The sequence below is a fragment of the Peromyscus leucopus genome, chromosome 2 (genome assembly GCF_004664715.2).
Source record: "Peromyscus leucopus breed LL Stock chromosome 2, UCI_PerLeu_2.1, whole genome shotgun sequence".
NCBI classification, from domain to species: domain Eukaryota; kingdom Metazoa; phylum Chordata; class Mammalia; order Rodentia; family Cricetidae; genus Peromyscus; species Peromyscus leucopus.
This window is the reverse complement of record NC_051064.1, coordinates 99,287,771-99,303,855: the sequence shown is the minus strand read 5'-3', so window position 1 is coordinate 99,303,855 and position 16,085 is coordinate 99,287,771. Positions and strand designations below refer to the sequence as shown.

General features: G+C 37.9%; 1 pseudogene; it reads right to left on the bottom strand.

Annotated features, from left to right (window-relative positions):
• The window catches only part of LOC114693785, a 60,360-nt pseudogene that overhangs the window by 16,076 nt on the left and 28,199 nt on the right, over positions 1-16,085 (bottom strand).

Genomic DNA, 16,085 nt, shown 5'->3' with positions numbered 1-16,085 from the left:
AGTCTTCAGTGACTTTTTACAAAGATTGACTTCAGCCATAAATTAGAATGATATCAGATCCAAAAGTTAGACAAATATTAAGTGAACATTTGACTTTTGAAATGCTAACTCAGAATGTAAAGAGTGATTAGGTTCTTTAAATGCAAGATTGCCACCAATCGATGAATGGATTAGAAATATGGCTGATATTGGTTCCTATGCTTATGATGCTGCTCTGATTGAATAAGGAATTTCTAAAAATTTTTTAAAAAAATCAAATTTTTCAGATGTTTTCATTGTGTAAACAAGGTCATTTGAAAAGAATTGTAGGAAGATGTTCCTCAAGACAATGTGTTTTCTAGAGATGATCCAACAGAAGGCCAGAGCCTTCTGAAGTATGCAGAAAGTGTGGCAAAGACCAGAATTAGACTAATGAGTGCAAGATAAATAAGGACAGACAAGGTACCCTTGCATTAGGAATGCCTGGAAGTATCCTGCTGGCCCCATATTAAATTTGGCTCAATCTATTCCCTGTCGCATTGGAGAAAGTCATTCACAGAGCAATTAAAATATTAATACCTGTGTTAAAACTACAATGTCTGGATGTGACTCAAAAACAGAATAACTTCTATAGATAGAAAAAAGTCAGGAGAGACTAGAAACAAGTATTTTAGCAAATTGCTATAAATGAGACACGTGCTAAAATACATACAAATGGCATTGAAATTGAAGGTATGGCAACACAATGATTTCACCAAATCTTGGCATCCAGATGGCTGTTCAGAGGTAAATGTTACCTTCTTGGGATTTGAACTTTATTTAAGGTATAAACAAAGTGCAAGCTGTGTTGGTTGTATAGGGCAGAAGGACAGATAGGAAATGAAAAACACATTGTAACATAACAATGAATTGTGGGGGTATGACTTTGTTTCAGCACTGGAGACACAGATTAACATTCTTCCAATATCGAAACAAATCATTAAAATAAAGAATGCTTCTGAGAGAAATAATTTAAATGGTATTATCAAGAACAGCACAGACTGCTTAGTTGTATCGTAAGAAGACACAGTAGTTGGTGGTCTTTCAAAGGTACCACTAGCCCTACCTTTAAAATGGTTAACTAAAAAACTGTGTGTATGTACAATGACCTTGATATTCAGAATTATTACTGAACTAGAACAGCTGTTACTGGATCAACTTGTCGCTCATATATTGAAGAATGACAAGTTCTTGTAATTCTTCTATATTTGTTGTTAAAATGAAATCTGGTGTGATGTCTTGCACAGCTTGGTGCAATTGGAGGGGCTGGACCTGCTGGTCAGTGTGCCGGACTCTGCTGACTTCCCATGCAGAACTTGATTTAGGGGATGTGGGGATGTTTGGGGATGTGGGGGTATGTGTGGATTGTAGTTGGGATGGGATGTGATGTGTGGGTGGCTTGGGAGGGTGGGAGGAGGGAGGAGGGAGGAGGGATCTGTGATGGTATTCAGTGTGAGTAAAACATTCTTAATAAAGAAAAATTTAAGGAAAAAAAAGAAATCTGGAAAATGGGAATGTTAACAGATAGGGTGATTTAGCCAATGAACTCTTTACAGCCTGAATTTCCCTTGTCTCTTTATTACCTAAAGGGTGATCTATGATAGTGATGATTTAAAAGACTGCTTTTTTACTATACCTTTACAAGAACAGATAGGAAAAAGTTTGCCTTCACAGTGCCTACTCATAATAATTCCCAACTTGTTAAAGTATCAGTGGAAATTTCTTACACAAGGTACATTAAACAGCCCTCACTTTATATCAATATTTTGTACAATAGCCATTAAAATAATTTGTAAGCAGTTCTTCAATTTATAATTTACAATTATATGGGTGATATCTTATTGATTAGGACACAGATACCTAGGAAAAAAATGTATGTAGAAGTAAAGAAAAATTTTCCATGTTGGAATTATGAATTACTCCTGAAAAAATGCAGAGAGATTTTCTTAATTACCTAGGATGTAAGATAGGTTTTAAAAAGATTCAACCACATAAAGTACAAATCAGGAGAGATCAATTACAAGCTCTAATGATTTTTCAAAAATTGCTGGGAGGTATTAACTGGCCAAGGTCACAATTGAATTAACTCCTCAAAAACTGGGTAATTTCTTTCAAATCTTACAAGTGATAAAGACTTAAATAGTCCAGAAAATTATCAGCTGAGCTGAAAGGGAATTCTTTTGGTAAAGATAATTTATAGCATGTAATGTGGTCACTTGGGTCCAAAGCTTGTTGTATCCTGATTCACACTACTTCTGTGCATTTTCTCATGGGAATTCTTATGCAGAGAGGATAGTAACTTAGTTTGGACATTATTACCACCAAAGAGAGTGAATAAGATCGAGACCTATGTAGAAAAGTTTTGATGCCTGTCGTACTCTTTTTAATAATTGGTATTTCAGGAGCACACATGTTCACAGTCATGAAAAAGCCTATGTTGTTAAAACATTTTAACATCATATTTTGTAGGTCTCTGAAGTGTTGAAGACCATCTATATATTTAAATTTAAGATTGATCTTGAAAAAAATCTAACATAACTATAAGTTTTTGATTGTTATAGATGACTACTACTGACCTGTATTTCTTTATTATCCTAAATAGCTTTCAAGGACTAGAACTTTACATTAAATTTTCAATTGAGCTGCATAGGTACAATAACTTATTAGACAAAAGTGCAAAATGTTGTTGTAGAATTGTTTGCACTTGCCACTCTGCTATGACAATAAAGTTTTACTTTGAATTAGAAAGGAGAGCTAGTTACCCAGCTGACCAAAATTAGCCATAGAGGTTTCGGAGGACTAAGGACATATAGAGAGACACAGCAAGTAGTGGGGGAGGGGCTTAGAAAGATGCATGGCTTTTTTAGATTGAGGAAGGAGAGAGAAAGAAGTCACTGGCACTTCTTTGCAACTTCTCTGACCATCAGATTTTAAACCCTATATTTTGACTCACTGACTTTTTATTAAATTATAGAGTAGATAATCATTAGAACCAAGTGTTCACAGAAAGCTTCTAGCATTCACATGAATGGAAAGTAAGCACTACCACATCCATATGCGTTTAAATTCTTGAGAAACTATTACAGAGAAAAGAGAATGGATTGCCTTTGACAAACTTAGATTCCAATATCAACAGTATTACATCTAAGTGTTTGACAATGAGAAAGTCACTTTACATTCATTCTTCAGATGCACTTTATAAAGAGAGAATGAGACACATTCCTTGATAGGACATTTTTAATTCATGAAAATTAAGTAAAACATAGCAAACAGTCAATAATCTCATATTTCTGTGAGTATCTGAAAGAATAAAATAAATTCTTCTCTTGTGGAACAAATCCATCACGCATATTAACTTTTATAGTTGAAACCTCTGTTTCCATCAATTATTTCTTTATCAAATCCCATTATCTTTACACACCTTCCTCCTGAAACTTTCAATTGTTCAATATTGTTTTTCATGTTAATAGCCCATACCTGAACCCATATGGTCTATAGGAAACAATGTGCTTATTGATTACTATGCTAACAAGAAGAAATAAGAGAAGGTGAAATAAGTTCATCATTTTCTCACTGAAAGGAGAGGTGTTCAAACTCCATGAGTCACAGATGACAATGATTCAATGATGTACTTTAGTGAGTACCCACTGACCTCAAAAATACATCCAGTTTGCTGTATTACTGAGTCCTGTCTAGAAGGATAGATGGTAGTGATAAGAAGGAAAGATGAAGGCAAAATTCCAATCTAAACCTTCTGGGTAAATTCAGCATTCAGCTCAATGTTTCATGTGTTCTGACGTGGGGATTGAAATGGTCTAGACAACTGGTTTCAGGTCTGACTTGCAATTAAATGGAATTCTCAAGGTTAATTGCTACTCTGGCCCTTTTTATAGTTATTCCGATATGGACAAGCAATGGGGGGATGCACAAAGTACACACAAATTTTGATATTTTCAATGCTGTGAGACAAGTTGATGCCACACCACACTTATAAAATTTTGGCCTTATGCTTACTCATCTCAGGTAGACTAAATAATGATTCACTAAGAAGCCTACACCCATATCTCTAGAACATGTGCTGATTATCTAATTTGTCAAAAGAAACTTTAACAGATGTTATAAATATAAGGATTTTGAAGTTAGAAGTCATAATTTAGTCAAACAGCCCTGCTGTAATTACAAGAGTCACGACCCATTTGGTGGTCAAGGTCGCTTTTATGAGGGTCATCTAAGACCATCTGAAAACACAGACATGTACTATTGAGAGTTACTGTTAGCAAAAGGGCATGGAGTATAAAACAGGTGGCAACTAGTGTTCAAAAGGTCAACCTATCAGAACCAAGGTTCTGGCAGAGGACTAAGCCATCACTCAAGGTGTGTTGGAGTTACTGCATTTTGAATGAATTGGCTGTTTCTTGTTGTAAACATCTTGTGAAATAACAGCTATGGTACTTCCCATTACCATGCATTTTCATAAATGTATATACGTAATTTCATGATTAATCTCAATCTTGTGAGTACATATATCTGTGTGATCAGGAAGATCACTTTTCATTTAGCTGGTATAATTTTGGTATATAGAAAATATACTAGATATGCTTCATAGCAAGATCCATTGTCCCACGAGACTGTTAGACCTTTAAAGCCTGCTTTATTCCTTTTTCTCAGACTAACACAGAAAATAATAATCTCTCCTCAGTCTAACACAGACTACACACATTTAGCTCATTTTTAACCTCAGAGCAAGATCAAACTAGACTAAAGGCCTTTGTATATAGATCATAAATTTAAAACTTTACAGTTATGCACAAAGCCAGAGTCGCAGGTGTCTTACCAAGGCTACAAACACAAAATACCCTAAGAGAAGCCTGCTAATTCTTTGCTTGCCAAGTCTGCTGATAAAAAGCTATGTCTCAGAGTTTGTGACATTGGGCACTGCACCCTTTCTCTGGTCCTGAGACCTTGAAACCTTGCCTTACTATGGCAATGGTTCTGTTTCTTATCGTCTATTACAGGAATGTGCTATGACCTTGAGGGTTTTGAAACTTTTCTCAGGATTGCAAGGAGTCTCCTGTTAAAAATGTGAGAAGTCAGGCAAGTGGGAAAATGAACAATAAAGTGAATTGACTGAAAGAGCACAGTGTGCATAGATTCATTTGATATCCCTCAAATTAGAATCCTCCTGCTTGTAAGCCTCTTACCCTGGACTCTGGGAGAAACCCCTCAGGGCAGGTATCAAGGGGCTTCCAATAGTGTACATTATAATTTATAACAGTAGCAAAATTACAGTTATCAAGTAGCAACAAAAATAATTCTATAGTTGTGGGTCACCACAACATGAAGAACTGTATTAAACAGTTGCAGAATTAGGGAGGTTGAGAACCACTGATTTAGAAAAAGTAGGAATAGGATCAGATTCAGAGAGAAATGACGGAAAGAAAGACTAGCACCAGCATGGACATTGAGGAAATTCCTACAAGCCTAGGCATGTAGATGTCTTCTAGATGCAGAGAAAGAGTCCTGAAAATTGAGTCCCCAAAGTTTTCTAAAGCAGATAGCATACGCACACTTAGCCCACTGTAAACATAAAGAACCTTATTGTGTGTTTTTGTTTTACAGAACTGTAACTGAATAAATCACATGTGCTATTTTAAAGTCATCAAGTTGCAGTAGCGTATTTTAGCAACAGTTGGAAACTATTAAACCTCTAATTCTTCCATAATATGATACAGGCAGCATCTTCTCACCTTTCCCATTTCATTTAGGAAAGCATCAATGAAGTCTCTTGATTCATCAGGATTCCAGTCTTTTCGGTGTTAGTTGATTATATGAGAAACAAACAATTTCAGTTCTTCCCAGTTTCTAAAAATTTTTTGATACGGTCCAGGAAGATGCTTCATTATCCATAGAAAGCCACTGTAGAGCTGATTGGGGGAAATAAGACAATCATAGAGACACCGTGGCATCAATTTCCAGGTTTTAAGACAGTCTGGTTTTTCCCTCTTCATTTCTCACTGTGAAGCTGTGGACTACTCTGACATAGGTTTTCTCTCTCAGTTCCATAGTGAGCATTTTGGTTCCACAAAGGAAAATATGCTGTCTCAAATCTCTTCTCACCATGCCGATTGCTTGCTCACTGGTACACGCCACCATCTCTTCTACCTGGATGCTGCCATTGTATGAAGCAGTTTTCTAGTCTTATGCTCATGTCCAGCCTGTAGCCTATAGGACTTCCAGAATAATCATCTGGCCATGTAAACACACGACTTTAGCCTGACTCAATCCTCCACTGCGTTTCCATTATACTCACACCAAGTCCAGTGACTTTTTCCTGTAGGTTCTATTCAGCTGGTCCTTGAGTACCTGTTCCCTCCTTCCTGTCACTGTTACTCTTTATGATGTGCTCAGTGTCCTCTGTGCTTGCGCCTGATTTTAAACATTTGCAGCTGTAACTCATCATACCCAGAAATCTCTCCTCTGAAATCCACGTAACCCCTGCTCCTGTGTTCATGAAGCCTCTGCTAAGTGGCACCTCCTTAGAACTGTCTTCCAGAAGATCCTCTAAGTGATAACTGTCAGTCACCTTCTCTCTATTCCTCTGTCATGATTTTTTTTCCTTCAGGAAAATGATAAGAAACATCTGTGTTTGCAGGCAATACTACACCACAGTGTCTCTTAATTATGATGTAATTGCCATATGAGTAAAACTGTATTTTTATTGAAATAATGTGGCTGTTGAATCAACTGTTTTTACTACTGTGCAGAAAGTTAATAGTATGGTGTAAATGGTAAGGACATGGATATGAATATTAGTTGTGATGCTTTCTAGGATGGTAGATTAATAATTCTTTGATAGTTAATAATAATGATGCTAATTGTTATTGTTAGTTTATCTTGTTTCAGATTCCTGACACCCCCAAAAAAGGCCACATGTGGCAGTGTGTACCTATAATGTTAACACTGGGAAGGAACACAGGAGGGTGCCTGGGGCTTGCTGGCCAACTATTCTAGTGGATTTGGTGAGCTGCGGATTGTATGTGAAACCGTGGCTGAAAAAAAATAAGCTGGAGAGTGACTGAGGATTAAACACAAAGTAGAAATGTATCCTCGGCACTCAGGTGCACGTATGTGTACCTGCACAAACACATGCACCAATATGTACATACAAGGACATGAACACACAACTCTGCAGAGACACATGCACACACATGTGCAAAAATTCAAAGGTGAAGACAGGAGTATCCTTCATTTACATATGTATATTTGTCTAAGAAATCAGTCACATAGTACTTATAACCTTTACAGGAATTTGCCAAAGTAGATCAAAACAACATCATTAAGCAAAATCCAACTGCTGTCTCGAAAAACCAAAAAAAAAAAAAAATCCAACTGCAAAGACACAATAAAGAATCAGGATATCACCAATTTGAATTTCCAAAGACCTAGACTTAGTCAATAATCATGAATAATTGTTAATAATAATATCAATGTTAGTGAACATTGAGAATAATAATCATTAGATTAAAAGTGCATCACCTCAAATATACACATACGGTTATTGTTTTTCATGAAAGTTAGAAATGCTTATTATAATCCCTATTATTGAAAATCCAAAACTCTACAGGCTGATTTCAAGGATTTATATTGAATTCAGACTTAAAAAGTTATATTTCAGATTTATAATAGCAAAAAAACCAAAAACAACAACAACAAAAAAAACCCCTGAAGATTCTATCTCCAGTAGCAATTTCAAGATCCCCAACCAAGTCAGGGAAAGTGGTCTTTCTACTTACTCGGCCCATCACTGAAGCCTGCAAATATATGGCCTCATTCAGTAACTTTAGCAGCTCCTGAAACTGGCCATCCTCATATTCAAAGCGCTCTCCAAAGGTGACAGAGCAAATGATATTGGAAACTGCATTTTTATCTTCAAGTGAGGATTAAAAGGCTATCCTGGAGGTGGGGAGAGGGGAGATGAGTCCTTCAAAGTTATTTGTTTCTATTTTCTATAGAAATTCAACTTTACATGACATTACATAACAGAGATGCATATGAGAGGCTATATCCAAAGAATCCTGCATGGGGCTAGAATTCATTAAGGATTCAGTCAGTGCCTGGAAAATCAGATACACAAACAAGTTTTAAATTCAATAATGTGTTTGATGACCTGTTCTGCAGCACTTCTATTCAAGATTATTGTAAGACATTCACTATTTGATCATAGCACACTGCAAGGCCTGGCATAAACGCCATGATGATTCATCTTCCTTGTCAACCTGACTGGATGTAGAATCACCATAGAAACATATCTTTGAGTATCTGTGAGGAACTTTCCAGGAAGGTTTAACTGAAGCAGAAAGACCCACCTCAAAGGTGGGCAGTAGCATCATCTCCTAGGATCCCAGATTGAACAAAGATGGGGAAGAGCACCAACATCAGCATTCTCTATACTAACTGGCTGTAGGTTCAATGTGACCCACTGCCTTATGCTCCTAGCATCAGTACTTCCTTTCCATGAAGGGCATTCCCTAAAAGTGTGAGTCAAAATAAACCTTTCCTTTCATCAAGTATTTTGTCAGAAGAACACCAAAGTAATTAGGAACTAATAAATAGCTGTCACAGCCCCCAGCACCTGCCATAAGATGCCCACCTCCCTCCTCTCCTATAGCCTCTACTAGATGTAGGGCTTCCTCCTGGATGCCCTGCTCTAAGCTCTTCTTTCCCAATCCAAAGTTCCTTAGTGTCATCAGGGCGAACCTTCTTTGTTCTTTCCATGTCTGACCATTAGATACCATCAATCCTGGAAAAGGGAAATTCACGATTATAATACTATGAGTCTGTTATATGAACTTGTGGCAAACACTAGAGACATGAAAACCCATCTGTGCAAAAAATCTCCAACACTGGACAGAATGGTCAATACTATTGGTAGCTTGGAACATCAGGAATTTGAATAAAGTTTCTATATCATGTAATTTAAAACATAAACTCCATAGGTTTATCAGCAAAACCTGGGGTACATTTTATTAGATATCCTGATTAGATTTTGTCACTTGAGAAAAGGAAACCACAATTGGAATTGCCTCGATCAGATTGGCCTTTGCCCATGTCTGTGAAAGGTTGTTTTGATGATGAATATGTGAGGGTCCAGCCCCTAGGCCACCATGGGTGGTACCATCCCTGGGTATTTGGGCCTGCGATGTGTAAGAAAGCTATCTGAGGTTTGGCCAGTGTTGTACTTCCATGGTTTCCACTCTAGTCCCAGCTTCGGGGCCTTTCCTGACTTATCTCAATAGTGTACTATAATCTGAAGGCTTGGGATGAAATAAAGTCCATCTTCTCCAAAATGTCTTTGGTCATGGAGTTTTTCACAGCAACAGAAAGCAAACTAGAACAGTAGGAAAAGCAAGGAACCGGGGATACATTCAGGCTTTGAAGGGACACATAGTTGTTAAACAAGCATATAAAACTCAAGGGTTCCTGATGCCAAAGCCATACTTTAGTTATAAGTCACATAAACGTAAGTAATGATTTATGTTAAGCTAAATACCAGGAGTGCACTCCTGAATAAGTGAAAGTACATGCTCTTGGCATTTTAGGAGAGAGCCTATATAAAGAGGACCTTTAAAGCTAGCCAAGTGATTCCAGAGGCAAAGAAGAAAGAATATTTGATGCAAAGAAACAGAGCAGGAGTGGGTGTGGGTATCTCCTCAGACCACCATTGGATGGCATAGGCAATACCTACATATTTTCATTCTATTTACTTCTAGAATGCTTTTCAATGGTCTTCAATATCATTGTGGCCTCTCCTTCCAAGTAAAAGGGCCATTGCTGATGTCAGATACCAGAAGACTTCTCAACCTTATCCTATATGACCCTTCAGCAGCTTAGACCTGTCTTTCCTGAACCTCTACTTTCCAGAAGCACTCTGGACAATACTTTGTAGATGTAACCAATCGTCTTTTTAAAATAAGAAACACAGAGCCAATGTAAAAGAGAAAGCCGAGAGGTCAGAGCTCAGAGATAAAACCTTACTCCTGCAGTGCTCCTAGCTTCCCCCAGAGAGAGCTTCTTCCTGTTTGTCTCTCTTTAAATAGTCTTTCTGTTCTGCCTTCTCATTGGTTGTAAACCCAACCACATGACTGCCTCGTCACTGCCTGTAAGTACCGCCCTTCAGGTCTTAAAGGCGTATGTCTCCAATACTGGCTGTATCCCTGAACACACAGAAATCTACCTAGCTCTTCTAACCACCACGCTCTTGCTATGGCTCTAATAGCTCTGACCCTAGGGCAACTTTTTTATTAACATAAAATTAAAATCACAATTCAGTACAAATAAAATATCACCATATTTCCCTTTTTCTATTTTAATAAAAAGAAAAAAGGCAAAAGGTTATAACTAACAAAAGAAAAAGTATATACAAAAGTACAATAACTATATAATATATACAAGTAACAAATACCTAAACAATGTCTAGTACATTTGTATTTGACAAATCAGAGAAAATAATTCCCTTATCTATCCTATTTTGGTAAGTCCAAAATGTATCTAATTCACTTTCTATCCTAATTAATCTTCAACTATAACTAACTAATCTTCAACTCCCTCAGAGACCCAAGAAGGAAATAATATTAGCTAACAAAAATAAAACAGGAAGTGCATGCAAGCAACTTCCAAAAAGTTTGTGAGTTGACAGAAACGGCCAGCTGCCTGGACAGTCATCTGAGGTTTCTCTGCAGTGTTGGGACATCATCTTCAGCGTATAGGCTTATCGAATCTGACAGACTCATTTGTGAAGTAGGTTGTACACAAGGTCAACAGTTCAACCTCACATTGGGTGAGAGCAGTCCATGTACCAGAAACACCTGAATTCCACTAGTGTCATGTCATGATTCAGGATTTTAAATTCTGGAAATTGTTGATAGTTTTTGAATTCAGCTGTCCATTCTTCTTGGCTGTGTATAAATGGCTTCATATCAGCAATACTTACATACTTTCTTCCTATTTCTCAATCAATTGATGATGACATATTCATCATTAATCAAAACAGCCTTTCACAGACATGGGCAAAGGCCAATCTGATTGAGGCAATTCCAATTGTGGTTTCCTTTTCTCAAATTAGCAAATCATAATAACTGTTTTTAAAATTAAATAATACCACTTTTTTTAGTGAACTCAGAAATAAAATATCACTCAGACATATTAAGTAGCTATTCGAAATACTTGCCCTGTCCCAATTTTATATAACTCAATGAACTTCTTACAATTAGATTGGCCATTCCTAAGCAGTTGACCTTCCTCTAGGGTTTACACTCACAGTCAATTACATTTTGTTTTGAGACAGGGTTTCTCTGTGTAGCTTTGGAGTCTTTCCTGGAACTTACTCTGTAGCCCAGGCTGGCCTCGAATTCACAGAGATCTGCCTGTCTCTGCCTCCCGAGTGCTGGGAGTCAATTACATTTTTATGCACTTACCCCCACAAACAAAACAAAACAAAATGACAATTTTGGAACTACAAAACCAAATAATTAATGTGTTCTACCTTATAATCCACATATTTTACTCCTGGGCATATATCCAGAGAATGCCATATTATACTGTCTTAATTAGTTTTCTATTGGTGTACTAAAACATTTCACCCAAAGAAACTTATAAATGAAAGAATTGTCCCAGAGCTCACAGCTTCAGGGGGTTAGAGGCTATGACTCTCCTGGCAGAAACAGTGCTAGAGCAGTAGGTAAGAGCTTACATCTTGAGACACAAGCATGAGACAGAGAGAGATAGTACGGAATAAAAGCCTGTTCCCAAGGACCACCACTCCTCTAACAAGGCCATACCTCTTAAACACTCCCAGCTGTTCAGCCAAGTAAGGACTATGAATTCAAATATATGAACCTATGGAGTCCATTTTCAAAGCACCACAACTACAATAGATATATTTTCATCTCCATTTTTATTGTTGCTGTATTTGTGATAACAAAGAAAGGGAACAAGCCCAAATGGCTATCAACAGATGAATGAAGAATGAACATTTGATAAATATATAAAGTACAATATTCTTCAGGTGTAAAGTAAATGAAATTGTCAGAAAAATGAATGCACTTAGAAAGTATAATTAAGCAAGATGGCCAAACTCCAAAAGAAAAATATGTGCTCGTTTTCTCTCCCATGTGCATCTTAACTTATGATACATGCATGTATGTATCTACATAGGTATAAGTGTGAGTATAGTACCATTTAGAAAGGAGGCCAAGAAATGGAAATATTAGTTTATGAGGAAGAATAGAATGCAGGCAAAAGTATACATGAGTTTTGAAAGATGATATAAGCACTTGCTAGTTTATTTTCTATTATCAAACATTAAAACAGCAGAAATCCTCAAGATGAGGTTGGAAAGCTTGTCTTCTTTCATCCCATTCTCCATTTTTGAGAAATCTAAACTCTTACAATTTTTAATACTATATGTTGATACTCGCTATCTAGCTCTACCTTATATTCCAAAACCATAAACAGAACTGCTTTGCTTGCAAATTTAAGTCATTTTAGACAGCACTTTTATGGTCATGTTTATTGCTTTTCTACTTATAATTCCTCTTAGAAGCAAAACCTAGCAACACATGTGGGTTTTTCCTAAATGCTTTCCATCAGGAAATGGAAACTATGCAAGGTACAAAGAATAAGAGATGGCAGAGAGCTCAGTTCTAAGTGGAAAATCAATATCAGAGCCATTATTTACAAAATTAAGGGGTCATTGTGATAGAGGAGGTAAAAAAAAAAAGCTAAGAGAGCCGGGCGGTGGTGGCGCACGCCTTTAATCCCAGCACTCGGGAGGCAGAGCCAGGCGGATCTCTGTGAGTTCGAGGCCAGCCTGGGCTACCAAGTGAGTCCAGGAAAGGCGCAAAGCTACACAGAGAAACCCTGTCTCGAAAAAAAAAAAAAAAAAAAAAAAAAAAAAAGCTAAAGTCAGGTACAAATTGATTAAGAAATTCAGTGCAGCTTCTGCAGCTGTTGTGTGGGTCAAATTTTTGTATTAGCTTGACAGACAACATACATGTAAAAACAAAAGCCAGTAAAAATCCCAGCATAGACATGGACATAAAGTGCTGGAGTTAATGGCAACTTCTAGCTGCTGAGAGAGGAGAGAGAGAGAGAGAGAGAGAGAGAGAGAGAGAGAGAGAGAGAGAGAGAGAGAGAGAGATTTCTCTAAGGGTATGTCATGTTTTGGTTCAAACATAAAGCAGAGAGTGACATCATATCCAAGTTTGTGGCAGCACAAATTGAATTTGAATTTTTCTAATAATAAAGAAAAGAGCAGACACAAAGTTGTATTTAGGAAAAAGGGTTGGGTGGATCAGGGAGGAGTTTGGAAAGGGGTAAATTTGATAAAACCTCCTTTCATGAGTTTCTCAAATAATTTATAAAATATTTTTAACATTAAATAATGAATTATGAAAAGAGGCTCAGGAAAATCTAGGCTAGCATTGAGCACATGCTAGTGACCTAAGTTCACCTGCACACTCCTCGAAAAGGCCAAGAGTAGAGAGGATAAACAATTGGATTTTCCAAAAGATTTATTTGGAAAGCCAGTAACTAAAGAAAATGGAGGCTTTCAGCAACCTGGCACTTGATAGCCTGAAACGAGCACTTTCTATATCCACAAGGCAGGTGCAAAGAAGTGTCTCTGAGGTGAGGCAAGAATTGAATTTGGAAACTTCTGGTGCTGTTCTGGTTGGTATTCTAGGAATTAATGTTATGAAACCAGTTATTGTTAATACACAGGTCATGGTGCACATGTATGTATAGTGTTAAATCAGGATTAAAAGTTGGGGCCTTGTGCAACCAAAGAAATAATTGATCATTAGATCCTGAATCTTAATGTAGATGTAATTTTGAATGGTTTTATTAAATAAGAAACACAGAGCCAAATGCAGAGTTAAAAGCCCAAGAGGTCAGAGCAGCAGCTAAGAGCTGAGACTAAAACCACCTTCTTATCACCCATTGCTGCTGCCGTCCTTCCCCTGAGAAAGGGACCTACTTCCTGTGTGTCTGTCATTTTATTGACTTTCTGTTCTGCCTTCCTATTGGTTGTAAACCAATCACATGACCTCCTCATCACTGCCTGTCTATACAGACCTCCAGGTCTCTATGGTTGGTTTGAGATTAAAGGCGTATGTCTCCAAACTGGCTATGTCCTTGAATACACAGACTCTGCCTGCCATGTGATCAGATTAAAGGCATGCGCCCCCGCCGCGCCGCGCCGCCGCCGCCGCCGCCACAAACCACCACCACCACCACCCAGCTTATGCTATGGCTTGCTATTAGCTCTCATCCCCAGGCAACTTTATTTATTAACATACAAATAAAATCACATTTCAGCACAAATAAAATATCACCATATTTTCCCCTTTCTATTTTAATAAAAGAAAAAAAGGAAAAATGTTAAACTAATATAAGAAAAACTATATACAAAAAGTACAATAACTATATACAACATATACAAGCAATAAATACCTAAACAATGTCTAGTCCATTTAAATTTGACATTCAGGGAAATGTATCCTAGATCACTTTCTATCATAACTTATATTACTAATAGAACTATCTTATAATGTCTTTTCAAATTTATACACTTACTCTTTAGTGAATTCTTTTCTGAAATTCTTAACAAAGAAAACTATAACTATCTAAACTTTAACTAACTATAAATATCTAATCTTCAACTATAACTATAACTAATCTTCATCTGACCCTCACCCTGCCTTTTTAGTGACAGATTCGTCCTTAGTCGCCTCAGATGTCTTTGAGCTCAGTTTGTTGTCATTAAAAACCCCAGAATGACTTTCTTCTTGTCACAGTCTCCTGAGTAGCTGGGGTTACAGCTCTTTGTCACCAGGTCCGGTATCCCTGTACACACCATGGATTCTCACATCTTTGGGTTTTCAGCCTGGAAAGGAGAGGAGAGAGATGAAGTAAACTGGGGTTATCAATCTTATAATGTCAGTGTCAGCCAATTATTTCTTAATAGCTAGCAACTGAGTAGAAATCTGACCCAACATTTAAACTACTGATTTTTAGTTGTGACTGTCAAAAACATCAGTTTCATACTTAACTAAAATCAACTGAAGGTGGAGCAGTAATACATGGCATGTTCCCCCTCAGTTAATATTCTCTAGATATTTATTCCTCAAGTCCTGAGGGATTTTGGAGCGGTAATTAAAAATGGGGCTCTTTCTTGCTCATTTGGAATCTACAGAGGAAACTAATTAACTCTTATTTAGGGTACAGTTTTCTTGGTCAGATACTATAATAGTCCTAGGGATTGCCCCTCTTCCTTTTATAAGCAGGGTATGAGATGGGCCAAGTTTGAGGTAAACAATTGCTAAAACAGTGCATATTGTTATAAAGACCCTGCTACCCATCATGCATAAAACCCGAGATTGACTTTTTAAAACTGTTTTCCTAAGAGATCCAGAAATTTGCTGGGGTCATGCTGATGTGAGTGGCCTCTGCTGCCCTCCTGGAGCCATGGTATTATCCAGGCCTGGGCTGCTGCCAAGGGCCATGTCTGGGTTTGTGGTCCTACTGTAGCCAGAATCTGTGTTTATGTCCATGGCCCTTGATACCTCTGAAGGCCAGGCCAATGCCAGGAGTCTTGGCCACCACCTGGATCCATGTTGGTGTCTGAGAGTCATGCTGGAGCTGGGACCATGCTGATCTGAGTGGCTATGGTGGTATCCAGGCCTGGGCTGCTGCCAGGGGCCATGTCTGGGTCAGTAGGCCTACCACAGCCAGAGTCCGTGTTGATGTCCGTGGCTCATGTTGCTACCCAAGGCCAGATAGATGTCTGGAGTCTAGGCCATGACATGTGGCCATGTTGGTGTCTGAGGCCCATGCTGCCACTGGGACCATGCTCACCTAAGTGACCTGTGCCGCCACACAGGGCCATGGTGTTATCTCGACCCAACTTGCTACCGAGGGCCATGTCTGGTCCCTGGCCCTACAGCAAGCAGCATGGTCTGAGTTGATGTCTGTGGCTCCTGTTTCCACCAAGGACTGTGCAGATAACT